This window comes from Lissotriton vulgaris, chromosome 8, assembly GCF_964263255.1.
Source record: "Lissotriton vulgaris chromosome 8, aLisVul1.2, whole genome shotgun sequence".
NCBI lineage: Eukaryota > Metazoa > Chordata > Amphibia > Caudata > Salamandridae > Lissotriton > Lissotriton vulgaris.
In genome coordinates this window covers 111,085,416-111,101,537 of record NC_141696.1, presented here as the reverse complement: position 1 = coordinate 111,101,537, position 16,122 = coordinate 111,085,416, and positions in this window count along the sequence as shown.

The following is a 16,122-nucleotide window of genomic DNA, read 5'->3' as shown; positions in this document are numbered from 1 at the left end:
CTGTACCCAAAACCTGTTCAGCCTTTAAAGCTACCTCTGCCTAAGCTAACTGGTTCTTGAGGTCAGCTACTTCCCTTTTTTCTGATATTGCCCAGTCCGCCGCAGCACCCCTTAGAGTCCCCCTCAGCCAGGCTTTAAAGGCATCCCACACTATATATATAGGTTATGCTGAAAAAAGATGGCAGATTCCCTCTATCAAATCTGGTAGAAAAGGTTGTATAAGTAGTCTCCTATTCAGGGTCCATCTCCTCACAATGTGCGCTGATAGGAGTTTCAGCCTTAGGGCTAAAGCCCCATGATCGGAAAGATGGATAGGTAGATATTCTATTGACTTAACTTTTTCTACCTCTGGCAGTTCTATAAAGAGATAGTCAATTCTGGAACAATGGCCATTTTTCTTACTATCAAAAGAATATTCCCTGGTGTCAGCCATTTTGTTCTGCCAAACATCACACAGATTTACGTTTTTTAGAATTGCAGAGCAATGGGCTTTAACCCGACGTGCAGCAATCTGAGTTCTAGGGGAGGATCTATCTAGCTTGTTGTTTAAAAGCACATTAAAGTCTCCACCTAATATCAAGGGGGCGTCAAAATCCGCCAGCGCAATACAAAGATTATTTAGGGGGGTAATGTCATCCACATTAGGACCATAGTAATTAGCCAACGTGTAAGTAATGCCCTGGCTCCTCACCTCAGCTATTGCCCAACGTCCTCTTTCATCCGCCTGCGCCTTGGTAAGCTCAACTCCTGAGTTTACTTTGAGGATTATGGCCACCCCTTACGAACAACATTGTTGGTCAGAGACCTAGTCGACCCATCTTTGCTTGTCAACCAGTCTTACATTCTGAGTGTAGGAGGTGGGTTTCTTGGAGCATGAAAATCCTGGCTGGACTATCCTTAAGATACTGCAGAACCAGACGTTGTCTTCTCCTGACTCTCAGGCTATTCACATTCCAAGACAAAATGTCTGGACAAACCTCCCTCCCCCTCCCCGGTAAAGCACTACCCCCTTCATAAGCTTGTTTCCACCCACGGCTAGATCTACATACAAATAAGTAGCTTGAGGCCCCAGTCAATGTTTTTTTTGTTGTTGCATTTTTCCCCAATGCTCCTCACCCACACTTGTGCAGTGCCCCACCCCACCCAAGGGAACCCTCCCCAACCATTCAATTGGCAATTGGAATATGATGTCTTGAATAAGGCCTCAGTGAGTAACAGGATATCTAAGTTGTGTCCATAGTTAAGTAGCATGTGCCACTGCAGATCTGCAATTCCTTTGTAGAGTTACTGTTTCAGTTTTCGAACATGGAGTGTGCACTCGGATCAGGAATACTTGAATTGGGTTGTGGTGCTTACTTAGTTTGTTGTGGTCTTTGGATTTGAGTTTGGAAATAAATTTGTGGGTCATATGAAGACAGTGGGTCTTAAAAAGAACATGGGTGAAGGAAATGCTGGAATGTGGCAATTAGCCATGCCTGTTTTATCAATGTGGAATGTACACTTTCATAGGGGTATATTAGACAAGCGGGACAATATGAAAGACGAATGATATGACTAACTATGCTAAGCAGATTTAGATTTACAAGAATTCTATGTATTGCCTTCAAGAAGTAATCACCTTCCATTGAATCGAATTTTAGTTTCGCATGTGAAGCGGCAGCTGAAATTTTAGTGTTTGTTAGCCATTGCTTGGAATTTTTGGAGCAGGCAAGTTCTTTAAGAAACATATCAACTTCTTTGAAAAAGACATACTGAGATTTGCTAAGTCTGCCTTGATGTTGGATATATTTCATTGTAAATTTTCCAAGGTGGTTGTTAGATAAGCCATTTTAATTTTATAGGAGTGCAAGTGGTGAAGATATAAATGGAAAGAGGTTGGAAATCGCAATAAGGAGTCCCCTATAGAGGGTAGAACTGTTGGGTTGCAATATGGAGGTAAAAATGAACCTTTGCCTCAATTATTGACTGATGGTTGAGTAGGTAGGACTCCTTAATTCTTGGCGTTTTGGGGGACGGAGGGTGGTAGAGTGGTTCTGCAGGCATGAATATTTTATCACCTGTTCTTTGAAATAATTTTAAAATGTCAAAATAAATATTTAGTCTTAGTCAAAGGGTCAAGCAGCTCATCTAATTTGTTGGGACTCATTGCCCGGAATGGAATACGATGTCCAATTATATGGGTGTGTGTTTTATCATTATGGCAACTTCAGCGGCCTGGGAATCAGCGTGGCAACCATCAGTAGGCTGTTTGTCAGGGTTTTTGTGGCAGAGGAGAGTATATCAGTTGCTTGGGTTGTAGCATCCTGTGTGTTATTTACCAGGGTAGCTGGGTGGGTGTTAGGAGAGCGCTATATAACGGTGGCAGCTGTATTTGTCGTGGAAAGAAAGTTGCATTTTAGAAGTTAGGGTATTGAATGCGAAGAGTGGGTGCTTTGAAGGACAAAAATGTTCTCTGTGTTTTATGAAGGGGGAAAATGTCTCTAAGAGATGCAGATATTTGTATTCATATTGTAACAATTTCTCTTCCATGGGATCCTCATCATTCGTTATAAGCACAGAATAGTCCCACCCATGTGCAGGGATATCGAACACTTTTAAATAAAAGATCATATATGCATAACAAACTTTGGGCATAGTACCTTACATATATGTCTGTAGACTAAAAAAAGACTAAAAATGGCCAGAATACATTGAATTCTCATTTTAAAAAGAAACCAATTACATAGATATGTGTCATTAAGAAATTAACATAGAAAATCGTTCACTAACCTTTTTCAAAAGGAAAGGGAATATGAGATAGTGTTAGCCAGTAGGCTGCCATTCAAAGGTAGCAGAGAAAAGTGTCACTGTGTCTTTAAGAACGTCACAGTAACCCCTATATCTCATCCTGCCTCACAGGTGACCGTTAAATCAATTCATTTCTGCCACTCCCGGAGACAGGATCCGGGGGCACTGAGCTCTGCCTTTTTGCCCATATAACACTGGAAAATCTTTCCAAAACCTTTTGGAAGCCATTTACCATTTATCAGCACCTAGATTGCAGATAGAAATTTTTCTGACAGAAAACAGTTTATTTTCCTGTTAAGAATGCCTTCAATTTTAGTGAAGTGGTCCTTCCTGTGGGAATGAAAAGACTCAGAACAAGCCTCACTCGGTCTGTATTGTTTGTCTTCCGAATAATCATTATCCCGAGACTTATGGTCACTGTCAAAAGTTTTCTAAGTGTACTTTAAAGGACTGAGAAAAGATAAGAATACATGGTCTCCAATAAAGAAGGGAAGTCACAACAGCTGGTTCATCAAGAAGCATTTCGGAAGGTCAGTCTTCTTCCAAAGCGCTCTCTTCTTGCTCCAAAGACACTCACAGAGAGATGCAGGGAGAGACATCCCCATCAATACAAGAGGAGGCATTCCAACTCGAGATGGAGGACAGAACCAGTAGCTGTTCTCGCCATCGAAGATGCTGTCAAGCCACCACTCAACATCAAAGCATGCTCGCCGTTCGCCGTTGAAGCATACGTCGGAGTCAAAGTCTACAGTTCACCGCCCATCAATGTCGAAGCAGCCATTGACGCTGAAACCAAGAACGAAGCCGCTGTTGAAAGAAAAACATTTAAGGTCAAATCACCTGTCACAGTCTGCACCAACAAAATCATTACCTGCAACTGAATCGCAGCCTCTCTCTACAGCAAGGGCTAGCTCTCAATCAACTTTAAATATTTCTCCATGCTGGCTTCAAAGTTTACAATATAGACTTGTGCCACATACTTCGGACTATGAGTATTCTGGCACTTATTCACCATCGGGGTCCCACCTGAGATCCACATCTCAAGTACGCCATCTGCTAGGTAGTCTTTATCGCCCCATTTTTCTCCAGGCACATGTGTCTGTGCTTTCTACAACTCCAACAGGGCGTTTAAGTAGCCCACATATTACAGCTTTGCCACATAAGTCTCCACAAAGATCTAGGAGTACACTACATCACTGTTCTTGGTCTAAAGTGACATCTATAACCAGATCTACACCCAGAAAATGTATAACAGTGATACTCAAGGTAGGACCAGGGGGCTGTGTGCATCCCTCTGATCAACAGCAGCACTGGGCTGCTGTAAAAAGATGTAAAATAAACAGGCAAGCCTTTATTCAAAGGTTAATTGAAGTTAAAGAAAGGAAGTAACTAGGTTGTCATTATCACTTAACTTTAGGAACACCTTCGTTTTCAAAGCAAAAGTGTAAAAATATGATACAGTCTCTTCAAAATTCAAAAAGTGTCATTTGATCAACATGGAGAACAATTTCACCTTAGTACATCAGACTATATCAGAGCATTGAGAAGTCATTTTCTAAAGTGATAGTTTTCAAATATGAATTTAGAAATCTAAATTTTTTCCTCCTACACTGACATCAATACCAATTGTGAACTTAGGGGCATATTATCAATGGCATTATCGCCACTTTAGCGGCACTTTTTGCCGATAAAGCGGCCATATTTTTATCGCCCTATTAGCAAGCCTGCGCTAACATGAGTTAGCTCAAGCTTTTCGGCATTAGCTGCGGTTTTTATATCGCCTTGCAGGCCAGCGATATTTATCACTAATGACATGCAAGGTAGGCGTTACTCACCTAAATTTCACCATAACAGTCGCTAACACCACTTCGCTGTATTATCTAAAATGACCCGCAATAATAAAATTCACGCTAAACACTGATGAACGCAGGATTTTTACACCTGCTAGAAACCTGCCTAAAGGTGCTGATACATGGAGGTATACATGTAGGTACATAAGGCAGAGTAGTAGAGAGTGTGGAGAAGTGTGGCTCACTTGTTAGAGCAGGCAGACCCTGAAGCAGAGGTCAGACCCGGGACCAGGGTTCGATTCCCGACGCGGCAGGGTGTTGAGCTCAAAATGTCCACGGACTCGATAATTCTCACTTCAGTGCCTGACCTAATCATGGGTTCACACTCTGCAACTCTGGGCATTAAGCTTGCTTAATCTCCACAACGGCCCCCCCCCCCGCGGCGGGATGCCTGGCTTTCACCTTGGGGATGCCCTGTAGGGGCTATCTCACAGGGGAAAAACCAGGACGGGTTCCCAAGGCAAGCGCGGAGATACTCCTTCGGGGGTCGATTCTGGCGCTATATAAGAAATACAATAATAATAATAATAATAGCCAAGATTTCCATGAGGAGACCCACAAACATCAAAGAGGTGCACAAAGTCACAACGTCAGGGTGTCAAAGTCACTGGAGTTGGAGTGATTCCCTCAACTTAATCACAGACATATTTGTGACAGATTGTTTCCCTCTCTGTGTGTCAGCAGGAGGTACTCGTCTAATATTGCTGTTAGTGTCCACTATATGTCCTGTGCATGTGGACAGCAGTACGTGATGATTTTGTCACGCGGCCACCCGGGTTTGCAGGCACTTCATGGGTCAAAAGATGCATTATCTGAAATATAAATGCAGCTAATGCATCCATTTCCACCGAAGCAAAGGTATCGCAGGAATACTTATCGCTGGTTAGCGATCGTTTGCGCATCCTTTCCCAGACAGCATCGCATGTTACCAATGTGTTGATAATACGCCGAAAACAATGCGAAAACTATCCGGGAAAGGATGCGATATAAAAAATGAAGAAACTTGGGGTTGGCGATCATGATCGCCATTACTAGATAATATGCCCCTAAGATGCAGGTCAGGTATTCTATGCACTCATATGGTCGCTTGGGTTCCCATTACACATTAATAACATTATAGTTTATTAAATCAAACACAGGAGAAGGTTTTGTACAGGGCGCATCCTGTGGTCATGTATTTTGAGGTCCTCTAACGTGATAATAAAAAAAAGGAGGGAAAGTGAAATAAAACAATTGCCTAGGATCACACAATTTGGTAAAATAGGGGCAGCTGGGATTAATCCCAGGTTTTCTGGTTTCACATTGTGCAATTCAGCCTCTAGATGTATATGCTTTGCTCTCCCCCCGGCATCAATGCGGACCTCGGTCCCATCACAGATCAAATTTTGTGGCCCCTGGGAAAATGTTTGCAAGTACCCATGAATTAGATGATCTAGACACAGAAGAAGAAGATCTTCATCTTAGAGTACCACTACTCACTCATCAGTCAGAGGCTACTCACCTACACTGACAGATACACCTCTGACAACAGTGTCTCCAATAGATGATCCTCTTACCTTTTACAAGGTTTTAATGAGTGGGACAACAAAGTTGAACATTGATATCCCTACCCCTTCTACATCGTCTTCTGTGATTTTTGAGACTCTACATCAGAGAACAACAACACGACTATTACTTCTCCTAGTTCCTGCCCAATTTCAACCTGCGATGCAATTTTTCCTTATGCTGGCATCGATGGAGGTTGCCCCATCTTGACTTCTTAAAAAATATAAACTACCAGACCAGGACCCACTGTTCCTTAAATCAGACCCTCCTCCAGATTCAGTAATTTTAGTGGCAACATGTAAGTCCCACGCTGTTGTTCCTCCTTCTGCCGTGCCACCAGACAAAGAACGGAAACAAATAGATGCTCCTAGGAAAATGATGTGTGGAACATCAGCATTTACTATAAAGGTTGCCAGTGCTTCCGCCTTGATGGGAAGATATGCAAGTCTCTGTGTGATTTATTAAACAGATTTATGAGGAACTCCCAAAAGAAGATAGGCAAGACGTTCAAGAGATCTTGAATTAGGGTGGCCTGGTGGCCAACCAGGTAATCAGTGCAATAGCTGATACATCAGATCTTGCTGCTCATGGATATTGTCATGGGATCTGTGCACGTAAATAATCTTGGCTCAGATTAACCGGACTCCACCAGAGGCACAACACCAAATTTTTAATTCATTGTGTTCAGTAAACACTCGTTTTGGGTTTCATGCAGATGACAAGACGTCCGAAAGAAAACAGAGATGGACAACTTGAGGGCTGTTGGTCTGGAGAAGTGGAAAGAATTCATAGGAGGTGCAGACCCTATGATGAAAGATATTTCTCTGAGGAGGTTCAAACCCCTCACTGGTGTCACCAATAACACCAGCTGCAGCCAAGACAACACTATTGTCCTCAAAAACACTCAAGAGGTAGGGGAACCCAGCAGCAGTCTGCATCCACAGTAATACTTCCAGCTAAACAATGAGCTGTTACTAAACATCTCTCTACTAGCTGTTTGACAGTATTTACCCCCCACTGGAGGGACAAGCAGAGAAGGGGGAAGTAACAAAAGACAAAAGGGTCTTGAATATTGTTCAGAATGGATATTCTCTTCAATTCACGTCCCCTCCTCCTTCAATTCCACCATCCAAAACATCGGCTGATCAGAAAGACCTACTGCAAAAAGTAGTCAGCACTATTGGGTAAGCATGCTGGTGTAGAAGGTTCCTCATCACCAGAGAGGATTGGGAATGTATACCTGATATTTTTTTTGTTGCACAAAAAAGGACCAAAAGAAGAATTCAGACCCATCTAGAACTTCAAGTACTAAACAAGTACATAAAGAAAGAGAAATTTAGAATGTTGGCATTACACCAGATATATCCTCAACTACACCAAGGAGACAAGATGTGTTCGTTCAATACACCTTCAAGATGTCTACTTTCACATTCAAATATCAGCAAAACATTGAAAATTCCTTTGTTTCTTAGTAGGATCTCACCATTACCAATAAAAAGTCCTACCTTTTGGATTAAAATCAGCTCCACAAGCATTTGCAACATTTAGGCCGTCATAGCAGCCCATCTAAGGAAATAAAAGATCTTTGTCTATCCTTAGCTGGCCGACTGGTTAATGAAGGGTGTGTCCCCATCGGAGACAAACATTACCAGTTTAGTCTAAAGACACTAACCAAACTGGGTCTGCAGGTAAACCTTAGGAAGTCTACAAGCAGCCACTCCAAAAGATACAATACCTTAGAGCAATACTGGATACCCAATCCGCAAAAGTGTATGCTTTGGAGGAGAGGTCAGTATCAATCAATCTGAAATGTTAAAATCTCTAACATACGCATCGTCCAATAACGAGACTGTCTTCATCCGTACTGAGTTCAATAGCCTCTTGCATCCTTCTAGTTCCACATGCAAGACTTCACATTGGGCCCTTCAAACAATGCCTAGAAGATCAGTGGACTCAGCTCTCAGACCACTGGGAAAAAGAACCTGACTCTCTCACAGGATGCAATTCAATCGCTCTCATGGTGGAAAAACCACTGAAGAACCTATTGGTAGCAATACCATTTCATCAGGATCTTTCAACTGCGCCGCATCCCTGGTGGTCCAGTGGACCTCTGTCTCCATTCTCTCACTCCGCTTTTTCTCTCTTTTTTCACTTGTTTCTTTCCCTCACTTCTATCTCCCACTTCACTCTCCTTCTGGGTCTTTCCTCCATTTTCTGTCTTTTTCCCCTCATTTCAATCTCCCCCTTCACTCTCCTTCTGTGTCTTTCCTCCATTTTTCACTTGTTTTTACCCTCATCTCAATCTCCCCCTTTCACTCTCCTTCTGTGTCTTTCCTCCACTCTTTCTTGCACCTTTGCTGTCTTATTTGCACTTTTCTCTCTCTTTTTGCCTTTTTACTTTTGCCTTTTTCAGCCTGTTTTTCCCCGCGCCCCTCCCCCCAGCGCGACCAGTGCGACCGGCCCAATCCAGCTCCCTTCCCCGCCTCCCTGTTGTCCAGCCCTCACGACCCCTATTAATGGCAGCCGCTGTGCGGTCGCGCCGCCGTCATGCCAAAGGAAAGCCCGCCTGCCCCCGTCCGCGACCAGACTGCGACCAGCACCAGGAGCCCTGGATCTCTGCACCGCCAATGCTACGACCCGGCGGCACTCCACGCTCTCATCCCTGGCCGCAACAACAACTGCAAGCTAGCATCACCAGCAGACACCCGGGACCCTTCAGCTGTTACCGCTGCCGGCACACCTGCAGCATCGGCAAGACCACAGACCCAGCGCAACCCGCCTGCAAGAACACAACCGAACCGAAGACCCTGCAATGCATCCTCTTCAACGTCCGATCCCTCCACAAATACGTCACCAAAATCTGGGACCTCCTCGACAGCACCACCCCAGACGTAGCATTCTTTACTGAAACCGGGACCAACACCACCTTGAGAATGGACATCGCCATCCCCCAAGGATTCAAGATCTCCAGGAAGGACCGCCCTACCCGCCTGGGAGGAGGAATCGCCATTGTCTACAAATCCACCTTCCACCTGAGCACACTCCCCGATGAGCCCACAGACCTGATGGAACACCATCACTTCAAGATACTGGCCAGCCCTACCGCCACCCTCCGAGGAACCCTCATCTACCAACCCCCTGGACCCTGCTGACCTTTCACCAACTCCATCACAGACATCTCCCCGCATGCCATCGTGTTCACCAACTACACCCTACTGGGAGACCTCAACTTCCACCTCGACAACCAACTGGACCCCAGCACCACATCCCACATGGACAACCTCCACAACATTGGACTCCGCCAGATCATGACTGAACCCACGGACTCAGCAGGACACACCCTCGACCCCCTCTTCACAACAGGAACCTCCATCACCTTCAGCCACACCACCGAACTCCCATGGACTGATCATCGATGCTTCCACTTCACCTTCAGGACACCCACTATCCACAGACACCAGCACCTGCTCCCACGAAGAAACTGGACCAGAATCACCGACGACCAGCTAACCTCATTACTCTGCAACTTCACCCCAACCATAATGGAAAACGACGACCCAAACACCGCAGCCCGAACCCTGCAGATGGATCTCCGACAGCGCCAACTCCATAGCCCCCTCAAGAAAAACAACAACAGCCTCGCCAAGAAAGCTAGATGGTTCACCACCAAACTTCGAGAGTCCAGACGCACTTGGCGCCGCCTCGAAAAGGCCTGAAGGAACACCAAATCCACAGAAGCCCGCAACCATTTCAGAGCCGCCACCAATGCCCACCACCAACTCATCAGAAAAACAAGGAAAAAAGCGATTGAAGACAGAATCTCCACTCATGAACACAACAGCAGAGAACTCTTCAACATCATCAAGGAGTTCGCCCAACCCACCAGCGAGTCCACCAACATCCCTCTCTAACAAGGCTTCTTCGACAAACTCAGCACCTTTTTCCACCACAAAATCAAGAGCATCTACGACAACTTCGACAAAGACAACCAACACACTGAACCCTCACCAACCCCCCCGACAACCTGAAGCCAGTGATCGACAACTGGACAGCCCTCACCACTAAGACACAATGAAGACGATGAAGTCAATCCACTCTGGGGTCCCCACGAACCCCTACTCCCACCACATTTTCAACAGAGCCATCGACACCATTGCAACCATGCTCTGCCACACCATCAACCGCTCCCTGGCAACCGCCTCAATCCCTGACAACTGGAAACACGCTGAGATCAACCCCCTCCTGGAGAAACCCTCGGCGGACTCCACCGACCCCAAAAACTACAGACCCATCTCCCTGCTCCCGTTCCCAGCAAAAGTCATTGAGAAAGCCATCAACAGCCAACTCGCCACATTCATCGAAGAGCACAACATCCTCGACTCCTCCCAATCCGGCTTCCGAAAAAACCACAGTACGAAAACCGCCATCCTCACTGCAACAGAAGACATCTGTACCTTACTGGACAAAGGAGAAACAGCAGCCCTCGTCCTCCTCGATCCCTCAGCGGCGTTAGACACAGTCTCTCACCGCACCCTAATACGCAGACTCCACGACGCAGGGATCCAAGACAAGGCCCTCGACTGGATCCGCTCCTTCCTTTCCGGCAGAATGCCCCCTTTCTTCTCGGACCCTACAACTACCACCTGCAGAGTCCCTCAGGGGTCCTCCCTCAGCCCTACGCTCTTCAACATCTACATGGCTCCACTCGCCCCCATCGTCAGAACCAACTCAATGTTGTCATACGCAGACAACCCCCAACTCATCCTCTCCCTATCCAACAAAGCCAACACTGCCAGACACAACTTTTGAGAAGGCATGGAAGCCGTCGCCAAATGGATGAAAAACAGCTGCCTACAACTAAACACCAACAAAACGGAAGTACTCATCATGGTCACAAACCCAGACGCCTGGAACGACACCTGGTGGCCCCCCCCCCCCCGCCCTCGGAAGCCCGCCCACCCCCACGGACAACGCACGCAACGTGGGAATCATCCTGGAGCTCAAAATGGAACCCCAGATCAACTTTGTCTCGTCCTCCTGCTTCCACACCCTCCGCGTCCTACGTAAGACCTTTAAATGGGTCCCCTTCGAACACAGAAAGACTGTCACTAACGCACTGGTCACCAGCAGGCTCGACTACGGCAATGCACTCAATGCCGGAATAAACAAAAACCTCACCTGCAAGCTACATAACATCCAAAACGGCGCTGCAAGACTGGTCCTCAACCTGCCATATCTCCCAGTACCTGGGCACACTCCACCGGCTCCCCATCGAAGCTAGAGTCACCTTTGAGATGCTAACCCACGCTCACAATGCCCTCCATGACACCGGACCAGCATACCTGAACAGCAGACTCAAATTCCACGCTCCCCAAAGGGCCCTACGATCAGCCCAGCTCTCCTAAACCGTGATCCCGCGCACCAGAAAGACCAGATCTGGAGACTGCTCCTTCTCCTTCCACGTGGCCAGAGTGTGAAACGACCTTTCGCTCCACCTCAGACAGATAACATTGCTCCCCATCTTAGCAAGAAACCTCAAAACCTGACTCTTCGACAGGTCGGGCTGGAACCTGCGACCCCGCCGCGCCTTGAGACCCTTACGGTGAGTAGTTGCGCATAACAAACACCTGATTGATTGATTGAACTCAAACATTGATTACAGAAACATATCACCAGGGATGGGGAGCTTATATGGGACACTTACAAACCCAAGGGATTTTGTCAGATAAAGAAATCACTCATCATAGCAATCGGAATTGAGAGCTGTTCACAGTCCCTGAAATCTTTTCTTCAATAACAACTCCCTTCTTGTTTAGACCAATACAACAACAATGAATTATCTGAACAAACAATGAGGAACTCACTCTCGACCCCTATCACTTCAACTCAAGCCATATGGAAATGGTTAATAACCAGGAACTTAACCATAACAGCTATTCATCTAACAGGGGCTTGAATGTACAAGCAGATTCACTCAGTCGGGTATTTCAGGAAAATCACGACTGTGTTCTAAACGACAAGGCTTTAAAATACATTTTCCAAGACTGGGGATATCAGCAAATAGATTAGAATAGACTGCTGAGACTATGTGTACAGATTCTTCCAACCAGGGTTGACGGGGAATGCCCTTTTGATAAACTGGTAAGGAAAATGTCTCTACGCATTTCTCCCAATTCCTCTCATACCAACAGTACTCCTCAAACTCTACAAGTCCAAAACCAGGATGATAATGATAGCACCAGAATGGACTTGTCAATGGTGGTTCAGGGATCTTCTTCATCTGTCAGAATGACCACACCAAGAGATTGCCGTGCAGACAGGATCTCCTATACAAGGTTGTGGGACAGATACTATATCCTTGGCACCTGAACTCTTCCAATATGGTCATTTAGGCCTTCCACAAGATTGTATAGACGTATTACGAGAGGCTAATAGACCTTCCATGAGAAAATCTAATGTGTTTACGTGGAGGAGATTTTGTTCATGCTGCATCCAAAACAGACACAACCCACCCTTATGTCAAGAATAGGTGGTTATACCCTACCTTTTTAATTTGGCATGGTCTGGGTTACATTTTCTTTGATTAAAGTGCTCTTGCGGCTGTAACAGCCTATAGAAAATCTCAGTCACAACTTCTTTCTTTAAAAAACCTGTACTTAAAAGACTTCTTAGAAGGGCTTAAAATTGTATTTCCTCCAGTTAAGACACCGTCTCCTCCTTGGGAACTTAACTTTGTTCTTTCTAAATAGGATAGAACCCCCATTTGAGCCCATTCATGTAGCCTGTTTACAACATCTTACATGGAAAGATACTTTCCTAGTAGCCATTACATCTGCATGAAGAGTGAGTGAAATTCAAGCATTATGTTGTGTAGAACCATGCAAAGTGTTTCATGGTAAGAGTTGTGATTAGAACTCATCCCGGTTTTCTTTCCAAGGTGGTTTCAGAATGCCATATTTATCAAACCATCTCATTACCTACCTTTTTTCCTAAACCACTGATTCAAGTGGAAGTCTTTACACTCTCTTGATGTTAAAAGTTCTAAAATTCAGAGGGGGGGGCGTGGCCTTGCTGCTGTGCAAGATGGCCTCAGTATAAGCGAGCTCTGCCGGCTGAGCTAACTATCCATCAAATTAAGCTGTACCGGGGGCCATCCATCCCGGCACTGACCCACTGCACCATGGGATTACCAGTGGTATTGCCGCATGCTGCGTGAGGCCGGGAGCGGGCTCGGGCCTGTACAGGCGGCCCGCACCCGAAGAACAAACACCACGCCAGACACCATGTGGCGCTGGGGACCCAATTGCGCCACAGGCGTGCACCAGATCCTACCTGTCTCCCTCCGGTAGCTGCATCAGACCGCCCTGACATCTGGCCGAGGTGCAGGGACTCGCAGGGCCTAACCACTGTGGGCAGCGTGGCAGGACCAGGCCTGCTGGCGCCGAGTGAAAAGGAGTAGGACTACTGAAAGCGCTAGGTGGAAGCTCACAGGGACCTGACTGGGGCCGCGGAAGGGAGTGAGGTTGCCCCTCCCTGCTAGAGCCCGGACGCTTGGCGGGCCCGTCAAGACCCCACCGCGCCGCAAGAATCAGACCCGAGCCCGTGAGGGGCGGAAGCTCCGCGACATCGAGGTGCGCAGCGGCCCGTCGGCTGCCGCACGGTTGATGTGCCTGGTTGCTGTCTGCGGTAGGCCCGAGCGCCACGACATTTGGGAGATCCAGCCATCAATCTACATTTTGAGGGAGACGGATACCTACGTTTCTTTTCGGGGGAGGGGGGAACAAGACAGTGAAAGAAAAGAGAGAGGAACTTCAACCTGCAGTCGATATAAGGTGCGGCCTGCGCCCGCTCCCCCTGGCACACATCTGGGGGTGCGGCATGTGCTCATAACTGCTGCAGTCCTAAACCCAACGCTCTTCACAGCAGACCCAGACCGTTGAGTTGTCGGGCCTAGGGCCCAGAAATGCCGGAGGCACCAGATCTGCAGCCAATGTGACACCTGTGATTTCATCTCTGAGTTAACAACTACTAGCTGCCCACCTTCTGGGAACAAAAATGTTCTGGGGGTAGATCTGGGTGCCCGGTGACCTCTGACCGCGGGGGTGAGACAGACCAGCAGGGAGCACCCCCCTCAAGCTTCTGCAAACCGGCGACCGGCAGGCCTGCACGCCCGCGAGCATGGGGAAAACAGAGGGCAGGCAGTCCAAGCTCAGCTTTGACAAAGCATGCAGCCCTAAGCGAACTGAAACCGAGGGGGGAAAGAATGCTACCACAATCCCAAGAGGATAATGTATCAGAGGACCAGGAACAAGACCTTAAAACCATACTACTGGACGTTCAATCTAGTTTGAGGAACATTGATGCTAATTTAGACATGCTCTCCACTCGCCTGGACAGTCAAAAACAGGGTAGACGAACACAATACCCGGCTCGACCACATGGAAGCCAGAGTCTCTGAAACCGAAGACAACCAAACCCCCACTACTGAACACAAGCAGCAAATGGACAAAGTACTGGAGCTCATAAAAGAAAAACAACGAAGACCTTGAAGCGCGCTCATTACGCAACAAACTCTGCATAGCGGGCATTCCCAAGACCAATGCCATCTCCAGAATGGAAGACTTCATCGAGACAATGCTGCGAGACCTCTTCGGCTCAGACCTATCGCCGGTCTTCATTGTTGAACGAGCCCACAGATTGCTGGGGCCACTACCTCCACCGCCCCCCACCCTGCGGCCCATCGTGGTGCGCCTCCTAAATTATAAAGACCGCTACACCATCCTGCGACAAGCCAGGGAGCGGGACCGCACTCAATACAAGGGAGATGCTGTGTCTTTCTGCCCGTACTTCACGGTACAGGCCGCTCGTCGTGAGTTCCTACCAGCGAAACAGCTTCTGCAAAAAAACAATATCAAGTATGCAATGCTTTATCCATCTAAGCTCAAAATCACCTTAAACGGCAAGGCAACTCATTTCACAGACCCCAAATTGGCTCTTAAGTTCGCCAAGCAGCAGGCCCCAAGAGAACGTTCACAGGAAGATCACAACAGCTCCTCCATGGCAGAAGCGTGACTAAGTGATAATGACTAAGCGACTAAGTGATAATGACTAATTGCCACTCACACGTATCCATGGGGCGAACACAAAGAAACTAGGAACAGAAAGTCACAGCTACAACTAACACTGCAGGGCCTTCGGGAAGCTGCCAACTCAGCTAAGTGAACTATGACCACGGTGTGTCGTGCCAGTATGCGGGATAGGTAGGCTTCCCACTCCACATTTACGCTCAGCCACTCAGCCTCAAGGCGGGTAGACCCCGCAGTGACTCCACCACCCCCTGGGATGACTCCCAGAAGTTGTGTTTACAGGAGGGACTATCTCAACCTAATTGGGGGGTTGGAGTGGGAGGGTGGAGGTCTGGGGAGGGGGGGAATTTTTACGGGGACTGTTACCTCAAGTTTATTGTTCCTACTAAGATTGCACATCAACACCTTTTCACATAGTCTTACCTGAGGCTGACAAGAACATACTGACACATTACAAATACAACTGCACACCATAACTCCTTCAACTGCGAATCGAAAAGAAGGCCACGGTCAAATCAATATCCTGGAACATAAGGGAGATCAACGATGCCAGGAAAATACGTCTGGTGCACGCATATCTGAATAGACACTCCATAAACATTTGCATTCTCCAAGAAACCCACCTCTCAAGCAATACACTACCGACCCTACTCACCTGTGGATGGGGGACCACATACGCTTCCTCTTCTTCTAACTACGCAAGGGGGGTTATGCATTTTAATAAGTAAAGACTTGGCCTGGACCACAGATCAATACATATGTGACACCGAAGGGTGCTACATTATCCTAACAGGCAAACTCCATAACCATCCCGTCACTCTTTGTACCGTTTATGGTCCAAACACAGATGATCC